At 40.9% G+C, this 9,414-nt stretch overlaps 1 long non-coding RNA gene across 1 annotated transcript; it reads left to right on the top strand.

Moving 5' to 3' along the window:
* Window positions 1-68: 68 nt before the first annotated feature.
* On the top strand, window positions 69-5,443 carry LOC112450116. The gene is made up of 2 exons (XR_005232900.1): window positions 69-4,946; window positions 5,027-5,443. It is a non-coding gene; the product is annotated as an uncharacterized LOC112450116 (long non-coding RNA).
* The last annotated feature ends 3,971 nt before the right edge of the window (window positions 5,444-9,414 follow it).

Raw genomic sequence — 9,414 nt, forward strand, 5'->3', positions numbered from 1 at the left:
GCTACACAAACCCACAAAGAAGAGACTAGACCGCAGAAATGGTGGCGAATCACTTTATAAACAATAAATATTGGGTTAAAGTTGCGGGAAAGTTGCGGTGTTTTGGGCAAAGTTGCAAAAAGTTGCGATTTCGCAGGGTTGGCTTGATTTTGCGTTAATAGTTGCGATCGCAACATCGCGGAATCTGGAGGGTCTGCACAGCTAACCGAGAAAGTAAGAAAACCCTTTTAACAGGAAGAAACATCCAGCAGAACCAGAACCAGGCTCAGGACGAGGGGCTATCTGCTTCGACCGGCTGGGGTTTGAGAGGACAGGAAAGAGATACAAATATAGAATGACTGGTCCAGGTGTAGTTACTACTGCAAGAAAGATCAGGAAAACACATGAAATAATTACAATACAGCAAGTAAAGACAGCAGCAGAGTGAGGGAATGACTGCTCAAAGCAACAGGTCCGGTTGCTGAGGAGAGAAAAAAAAACCCTATTTCCATTCTTTCATTAAAAGGCATTTAAACTGTAGGAACAGCATGAAAGGAAAAAGACAATAGGTTGTTCTGATACTGTGACTTTAAGTGGCCCGTGCTTAGTAACTTTCAACAATAATAACAAGAACAATATGAGTGAACATCAAACTGGCTAAAGTTTAATGGCAATCCTTGTTTATTATTTATTATTCAAGTCAAATTTATTTATATAGCACTTTTCAGCAACAAGGCGGTTCAAAGTGCTTTACAACATAAACACAAAAGTACACACACAACAATATAACAAGCTAATCTAAACTTTTCTAAATCATGAGCTAAGATAATCTAAATAAGACACAAAAGTACAGAGTAAAACTTATCTAAATGGAAGGTTTTATCAGCCGGCAAGAGGGAGAGGATGGGAGCATCAAGTCTACATGAGATAACCAGCCTTCCAAGGCCAACTCAGTGGAGCCAGATTTAGATATCAGATATCAGAATTGTTTAGGTCAGGCTGACGCCATAATTTCAAGTTAGCCTTAGGAGTCTCACTGGTAAATCTCACTGGCAAATCCAAACAGCCAAATTAATGTTGGGTCGAGTCAGTAACTTCTCCGTGGTCGATTCCATTCAGCCAGCGAGTTGTAAGGTCCACTCGCCTGTTCGCACAGCAACTGAGTGTTGCCTGCTCGACACATTCCTTCACGCAGAGCAGGCAGCCTTGTCATGGCCCGAACAGCTGCCAGCGTCTTCCAAATTTCACCATACACCAGAAAACCGCCAATCCCAAAAAGCAGAAATTCTGTTATCAAAAATACAATTATGTACACGTCTTCAATATCCTCGACTGACATTATAGATAAACACACAATCTTCCACTTCCTCCAGGAATTTAAGTCAGACTTTGATTATTGATTCAGCTGAATATTATATACAATTAAACAACTGAAAACGGCACAGACTAAAAAAGATGGCAGCCTAGCAGCAGCTTCTGCATCACTCACTGCCAACCAGCGACGTCTGCATTGACCAACAGGAAGTTGGGCCACTCTGCTCCAGCTGTCTCCATCTACATGGAAGGCCATTTAAGAATAGTTGAATATCTGTTTTTTCAGCCGTTCTTGATGCTTTTAGCCGTATGTCTTGGGTAATTATCCTGTTGAAGGACCCCTGAGCTGCCACTGAGGTGGAGCTTTCTTAGGCTTCGCTCCAGGATATCTTGTTCCCTGCACAGATTTAAAGTTCCCTGTGCCAGACGCAGAAAAGAAGCCCCAAAACTAAACGGAGCTGATGTGAGTGGACCTAAAAAAGCTCCAGTTTTCTCAGCAGTCCCAGAAACTTTGGGGCTTGGTGAATTCCTGTTTGGCTTTTTTGTTTTTCTGACAGTAGACCCTCCTGGGTCATCTTAAATGGAATCCATTATGATTCAAAATGTGACAGATGGTGTGATCAGAAAGGGACGGATCTTGACCTTGGAGTTCAGCTTGAATGGTTTTGGATGTTTTCCTTGAATCTTTTTTACCATCCACACTATCCATCTGATCAACCTGGGGTTGCATTTCCTCTTGTGTCCACATCCTAGAAGGTCCTATGAACCTTCTAGTTTTCAGTAATCTTGCCAGCTGTGGTCAGAGGAACATGAAGCTGCTTGGAGATGGTCCTGTAGGCTTTACCTTTAACATGGAGATCTATAATCTTCTTTCTGAGCTCCTCAGAAAGCTCTGGGGGTTTCATTTATAAAACTGGCGTACGCACAAAACGGGGCCTGAAACTTGCGTATCTCACTTTCCATGCAAAGTTTCTTATCTATAAAAACACAAACTTGACGGAAAAATGTGCGGTCTCCTACACAAACTCTGAGCCATGCGTACCATATAGGCTTATTATGGAGACGGGAAACTGGCGACACAGATAGTGAAGTGGGGAATTGATGCCCCACTGCATCATGATTCCTTTAATTTCACTCCATAATCAAACTTTAATCTTAGATCCATTTTGTCATAAGCTTTCAAAACAGCAGCATTATTTATGCTTCCGCTGGTGAGCCATAAGGACCTTTCAAATAAAAAAGGCCTTCAAACCAACTTCAATCTGCAATAGTCAGAATCCGTTTTTGGCAGACCGTCACTTTTCATCATGACACTGGCCATCCTTACGCCCTTACCCCAACCTGTGGCTGATATTCTCTGCTGGTGGCCTTCCTAAAATCTCACCACCTGTTCTTTACCTCGGCCATGGTTCTCCCTGTCCCACTCACTGAATTACCAGTGGGAACGACATGTTGCCGCTCACAACGCTTCCTTTTATTTGTAACACCACTACTGTGGCTCCCAAAACAATATTTCTTCTGTTCTCCACCTCATTCACCAGCACATCGATTTCTGCATTGATGAAATTTTGTTTCTTTGCTCTTTTCTCCGTAGTTGCCATTGGTAACCATCAAATAACACTGATTGACAGCAGGACCTTATAGGTACAGGTGTGATTTATAAAGGGAAATTGCTTGCTGCTGTGCGTACACACGGTTTTATAAATCAGATTTTTCTTTGTATGAATCCTACAGACCCCTGGCCCTCCTCTGCTCTATGTTCAGTGTGGTGAATACAACCATACCAAACTACCCCTTTAAACAGGCTGAATGTATGTTGAGAGGCTTTAAGGCTCCTGTGACACTAATTAAGGTCAAACACTTAGTTTGAAACACATTTGGTTGTGGTATAGTAACAAACATTAACTATATCACAACTAAATTTATGAATAAATCTTACTTCCAAAATCTTTTGTACAGAACAGTTGTTTTTAGAGTTGTGGTTCGTGTGCAAGTAATCTAAAAAGAGCTGTACTGTTATAATGGCTGAAACAAGGCTCACTTTATATCATTAAATACTGGTTTCTACACTGCCCCTGTACAGTATAGAACACAGCCATAGTACAATTTTTGCACTCTTGTTTTTTTTTGTACCATGGGATGGGTTTCTAGGGCACTACATAGTGATTGTAAAACTAGTTAAGTTTGAAAACCATTTACTTATACAAATGCAGAGAAATTTGTTTGGGCCCTTTTGTTCGAGAAAGAAACCCCATCAAATGTCACTAAAATAACTTTAAACTATCAAAATGGATGAAAAGAAAAACAACTAATGAAAATCAGTCATTTTGCTTTTAGTTCAACAATTATTTTAAAAACAAACTAATGAATTTGGCCTTGATTAAAATATAAAAAAGATTGAAACTAATTTGCCCACATGTTAGTCTAATGTGTGTCCTGTAATCAGCATCATTGGTGTCTTTAGTCTTGTAGTCAATCAGTCTGCCTGTTTAAAGGGTGAAAAGTAGTCACAGGGCTGTTTGGTATCATGGTGTGTGTAACACTGAAGCTGAGAACAGAGTTGTCTCAGGAGCTGAGACAGAAAATTCTTGACATCATGTTAAAGCTAAAGGACTATAAAACTATCTCCAGCCTGATGTTCCTGTGACTACAGCTGCTCAGATTATTCAGATGTTTGAGGTATACAGGACTGGAGACAACCTGCCTGGATGTGATGACAAATTAAAGAGACAGATAATACAAATAACAAAGAGCCCAGAACAACTTCCAAGAGATTAGAGGTGGACTCCAAGGTCAAGGTTCATCAGTAGCAGATGGCACCATCAGTCACTGTTCAAACCAAAGTGGATCAAATGGAAGACGACTGAAGACGACACAAAAATCATAAAAAAGCCAAACTGGAATTTGCCAAAATGCATATTGCCAAGCCACAAAGCTTCTGGGAAAATGTCCTTCGGACAGATGAGACAAAACTGGAGCTTTTTGGCAACAAGTTCCATCAGCTCTGTGTTTCCAAAGCCAAAAATGAAACGTATGAACAAAGAAAACCTTTACCTACAGTGAACCATGGAGGAGGCTCAGTTATATTCTGCTTTGCTGCATCTGACACAGGGTGTCTTGAATCTGTTCTGGGTCCAATGAAATCTCAAGACATTCTGGAGTGAAATGTGCAATGATTTTTTAAAAATTATATTTTCTATATTTTTTGCAATGACTTCTGTTCTCTGAGTACGCATGAAATTGAATCATATTGGCCTTGACGAGGTCTTTAAAAAGTCTTACATTTAACTGACTGAAACCCTGCCGAATGTTTCCCGCTGAAATCAACCATAAATGCACATAAAGCCCAAAGATAACTGTGTCCACTCATGATTGGATAAAGAAAGTCTGTCACAAATTTATGCCAAAGTTTGTGATGAGCAGAAAGCCAGAACAAATCTGCCCCAAAGTGGCGTTTTTTTCTTGTTTCATATATTATTTGCAGAAACTTATTTTGCTTTTCTTTTCTACAGAAAAGAGAGGTTTCAAAAAGAGGCTGTCCCCGGAGGAAGTAAAAGATTTTGCTGATCAGCTGGCTAATGTTAAAAACACAGAAAGTTTTCCTCCAGAAATGCCTCTCATTCAGCCAAAAACTGAGCTGGAGGAGCAGGAGGGTGAGCGAACGGTTCTTACACTCAACATGTTCATTCAATGTCTCCATTGATCGGCGAGTAACTCAGCTGTGTGTCTGCAGTTCTTGCAGTGCAGGTGAAAGTAGAGGACATGGAGACCCCCATCGAGCCCCCAGAGAAGTGCCAACAGGTTTTAATGAGTGCAGTGAAACAAGAGGAGGCAGAGCAGGAGATCGGACCGACACATCAGAAACCAAAACAGGGCAGGAAGTCAACAGGAAGTGAAGGTGAGGAGAGCTTCATCAGGAAAAGAAATACTGAGTGGAGTGAAGAACAGAGCCAAAAAGCCAGCCCAGAGGATCACAGCAGCCTGGACGACCTGTGGGAGAACACAGAGCAAGAAGCTGAAGCAATGGAGACAGAAGACCAGAATGTCCGCTTCACATCTTTTGAAACAGGGTTCTGTGGAAAGCCTCTGAACAAATAATATCTTACACCAGTGGTTCCCAAACTCCTGGGGGGAGGAGATGGATGAATGGGAAAAAACAACAAAAACAGTGCCTGACTAAGCATAATGGACAGGTTTTTAACCCAGAGGCTTCTTTTAAATGTATTGCTGATAGTAAAGTTGAATATTGTTACAAATAAAAAGAAATATGTTCGAAATAACACTGACAGCAAAGACTACTCTTCTACAGTATAGAACTAAAAAAAAACAGTTACACAAAAATGTTTCACTGTAAAGATGGCTTGTAGTTTGTTTTGTGGCGAATGAAATAAACTTCAGTGGAGTTTGAAAACCAAATATGTGTTTATGGTTGAACGATGTGTGCCCAGTTGGTTTTTTTTTTTTTTTTTTTTGGGGGGGGGATTTTATTGTAATCCATAGGGGGGCTCAGAAGAAAATCTTTGGGAACCAGTGTCTTCATGACTTTAAACTGTGTGTGTGGCAGCAGTTTAAACATGTCAGGGAATAAGATGTTGTGAGACCAGCTGTGAGGTGAAACTGCTTCCCCCTGAGTTTAAAGGTCACCCACTTATTGAGAAGTTAGGCGATGTGTAGTTGAAGCTCTGTTGTTCTATTATCTGGGAGTCCAGGTTGTTTTTTTAAACTTTTAAATGTTAAAATCTTGTCCTGTGAGCTGTGAGTGTGCTGTTAATGACACCAGTAACAGGCACCAACCATGAAATAATTTTTCCAAACCAAGGTCATTCAAAGAGCTATTTATGACGGATAAGATATTAATTGTTCATAACCGTGACAGGGATAGTTCAGTTCAAAAGAGGTGGAGTGTGGTGGCAGGAGCAGGGTTTTAACCCTGACAAAAACACTGAAAGATGTTCATCATAAACCAACGTTGCAGATAAAATATGGGTCAGCTGTAGTTTCCCACAGAAACATCTCTGTCTGTAAGGAAGAGAAGCGTTTTCATCTCAGACTGTTTTAACCTGCTCCCACTCTGATTGCACCGTTTAAAACCTGTCTGTTACCACAATGTCTGGCATGTCTTTTAAAGGAGTGTTTATTTGTAACTAAGACACCTGTTTGTGTGCCAAGAGTACATTTAAAGGAAGTCGGTCATTAATAGGAGTTTTCAATGGGCCAAGAAAACCTGTAAGTCTTTTATACATAATACAGAAAAGGAATATTTGAGTCTCCCACCCTGAACACACCCAATCTTGTCTGACCTCGGCAGCTCTGAAGGGTTGGGCCTGGTCTCTCATCCCATTTTTGTTTTGTGCTCTTCTTTGCAAACATCAGAGAGTGCTGTTTCTCACGGTCTGGTAACATTTCAGGAAATACATACAACCATTACTTTTATTCTAATCCTACTTTAAAATGCCTGGTTAAAGATTACTGTCAGTAGGCCTTTAAATAATGAACTGAGGGCTTTCACAATTCCTGCAGTTGCTTGGTTTTCCTGTGGTAATAAACTGAGTGACTTCTTTTTAACTTTGGTATCTTGTAGCCTTACACACCAACCTGCTTCTTCTCTGTTACCCACCCAAACCCCCACTGACTCAGCGTCAGCTAGCCCACAGCTCAAATTAAATAAACCAAAAATCTTTAGAAAAAGACATCATAGAATAGATGGACTCTTTTTTTGTCCCAGAGGGAAATTTGTCTCGGGCAGAAAAATGCTGCTGGAGTTCAGCAGTCTGAAGCTGGAACAAGAGACCGTTTCAGTCTGTTGGTCCTGCACTGTGGAACCATCCGTCTTCTTCCTGATGGCAGCAGCTCATATTCAGACAACAGTGGCTGGGTAGCATTTTTGATGTTCTTATCACTGCTTGTTCATATGTACATTTTATACGGGTTCATTTTCTCTTAAGCCGATTATTTTCATGGCTGTTTTGTGAATGTAGGCCAGCTTGTTCCTGAGTTGGACAGTTAAGTTCCCAAACTAGGCTGTGATTCCATACCCATCATAAAATGAAAATGAATGGGATCTAATGCTGTTACACACTCATGTGCAGTAGGGGGCGGTATGCCATTATAGAACTGGAGAAGTTCATTTTTGCTTCATGGACTGTCCGGTTCTCCTCGTATCCTTTGTGATCTCTGGAAGTTTTAATTATTTAGATCTGCTGCTACATCAGCCCTTTTGTTTTTGTACTTCAATTAAATTAGAGTTTTCATTTGAGCCCTTTGTGTCTGTTTGCATCTGGGTCCACATCCTCTTGGCACAAAAGCTGACAGAATAAAGCAGTGCTTCTGTCAGGTTTTGTGCCAAGATGATTTGGACCCGAACGCAGACAATGACTGATTACAAGCTGAGGACAGGCGCAGATGGGTGTGGCAGGCTGACAGGGGACACAGGGAGCAAAACTACACAAGAACTTATTAAACTAAACACAGAGTAAACAAGAAATAATACACAAACTTAATACAAAATAAACAAAAAAAAAAAACCCTCAAACTATCCAAATCCTGACAATTACTAATGATCATTGATGAACATCAAAACTTATCATTTAAGAAATAGTTTTTATTTTTTTCTGTTTATTTGGGATTTAATAATCAAAAAAGATTTTGGGTTGACTCAGTTGATATATTTGTGTGATTATTGTGATTAGTATAAATATCACGCTGTAAAATATTAAGGAAACCAGTAGCTATAGACAGATTGTCTCAGCTCTACTGACAATCATTTTAAAAATAATTGTTTGATGTTGCAGTGACCTTGAAGATGGTGGTTGATTCTTGCCGACCACCTGAGCAGAAATTTGTAGTATTTGAAAGCTGTTTGCTGTGTGTGTTGTCTGTTCTGGAGCCTGCACAGTGATAGCTGTAAGCAGTGTCTGCAGGAGGACAGATGACCGCACCAAGGTGTGGTACAGCCAGCTGGTCTACAACCACATGCCACTGGGCAACTTGAGGATTGCAGCTGCCACCATGTTTAGTGGGTGTTCCCCAACAATTGCCCTGAACCTTTTCCGGCATATGAGTGCTGGAATCTATAGTTTGAAGACTTACTTCAATTTGCAGAGCTGCTGTTTGATCCCTGGCATCCAAAGACTTTGGGACACCAAGCGTCAGGCCATGATCATGGAGCAAAAAGGCCCACCACTGGGACTGGGCGGAGAAGCTTGCTGCAGCTCACCGGGGCATACAGCCAAGTATGCTGACTGTTTCCTCATGGATATGAGGACTGGCGAGGGGCTCACAACCCATCTAGTGCAGGTGCAGTGTTTTCTTTATTCAGTGTGATTGTACATGTGTAGAGGGGAGATAAGTGAAAACTACATCTACTGTGGCTTATTTACAATCTACAGTTCAGTGCAATGAAGTGCAGAACAGCGCAGCCGTGGAGTTGGAGGGTATGAAACGGAGCGACATGGTCTCACTGTATCTGAACTCACCACAGACAGATGTGTGTTGGTCTACAAACGGCTGAGGATGGAAGAACCAAATATCAAACCCTGGTTTAACAGGGCATATTTCCAAGCGTGGGTTTTGTGGTGCATTTCTAAACAACTTTGATACGCAAATTCTTGCCAAATGAAACTCACCTCAGAATTGTTGAATACTAAGACAATATGAATGATAATATTTGATTATGATATTGTTATCATTATTATATTATTGTGCTGATGTGTAGCATAATTCATGCAACACTCTGAGCATTCATTGATCAGCAGAAACTATTCTGTTGTCTCAAAAGATAAGTAACGTCACATTGTCTCTTTTTGCAGGGATCTTCAGGAAACTTGTGGCAGTGGCCAAAAAGCCAAAGTGTACTTCAGTGGGACTGTGTGCTCGGCCCATCTCCAACCACCGCTATCGGACAGCAGCTACCAGCGGTGCGGATGTGCAGAAATGAATTTCTGTGCCTCTGGCTTTTCGTTAACAAACAGTGGGTGAAAAAGGGTTGGTACATGCAGGCAACAAATCCAACTTGTGTGTGATCAGAATAAAATATCCTAATCAGTGCTTTGTTACCTTAAGAAAAGTTAGTTGTGAAGAGGATTCTGTGGGTAAATATAAAAGCTGGACCTGTGTGACTCA

The sequence above is a fragment of the Kryptolebias marmoratus genome, unplaced genomic scaffold, assembly GCF_001649575.2.
Source record: "Kryptolebias marmoratus isolate JLee-2015 unplaced genomic scaffold, ASM164957v2 Scaffold147, whole genome shotgun sequence".
Lineage (NCBI taxonomy): Eukaryota > Metazoa > Chordata > Actinopteri > Cyprinodontiformes > Rivulidae > Kryptolebias > Kryptolebias marmoratus.